General features: G+C 52.4%; 1 non-coding gene across 1 annotated transcript; it reads left to right on the forward strand.

The window, feature by feature from the left end:
- TRNAQ-CUG (transfer RNA glutamine (anticodon CUG)) lies at positions 1-72 on the forward strand. Its single transcript has one exon. It is a non-coding gene; the product is annotated as a tRNA-Gln (tRNA).
- The last annotated feature ends 357 nt before the right edge of the window (positions 73-429 follow it).

The following is a 429-nucleotide window of genomic DNA, read 5'->3' on the forward strand; positions in this document are numbered from 1 at the left end:
GGTGCCATCGTGTAATGGTGAGCACTCTGGACTCTGAATCCAGCGATCTGAGTTCAAATCTCAGTGGGACCTTGAGCTTTTGGCTCCCTCAGGGCTCTCCTCAGCACGCTTACACATTTAGCTCTCTTCAACTACCTGAAGGAGGGTTGTAGTGAGGTGGGTGCTGCTCTCTTCTGTCAGGTGGCTGGAGATAGGACGAGGCCCAGACAGGACAGCTCACCCAAACTAGCCAAGAGGGTATTTGATACCGTATGATGTCATGCTCAGTATATAACTGGGGGAGCTGGCGCTGGAGGGGTGAAGGGATCACAGCTCAGAAATGGGCTGAGCATCAGGTTCTGTGCACTGTGCGTCACTTGCTTTATATATTCTTTGGACAGCAAGCAGCCGTGTGGTGCTTAGTTGCCAGCTGGGCTTAACCCACGACAA

Source organism: Buteo buteo, chromosome 13 (assembly GCF_964188355.1).
Source record: "Buteo buteo chromosome 13, bButBut1.hap1.1, whole genome shotgun sequence".
In the NCBI taxonomy this organism is placed as follows: domain Eukaryota; kingdom Metazoa; phylum Chordata; class Aves; order Accipitriformes; family Accipitridae; genus Buteo; species Buteo buteo.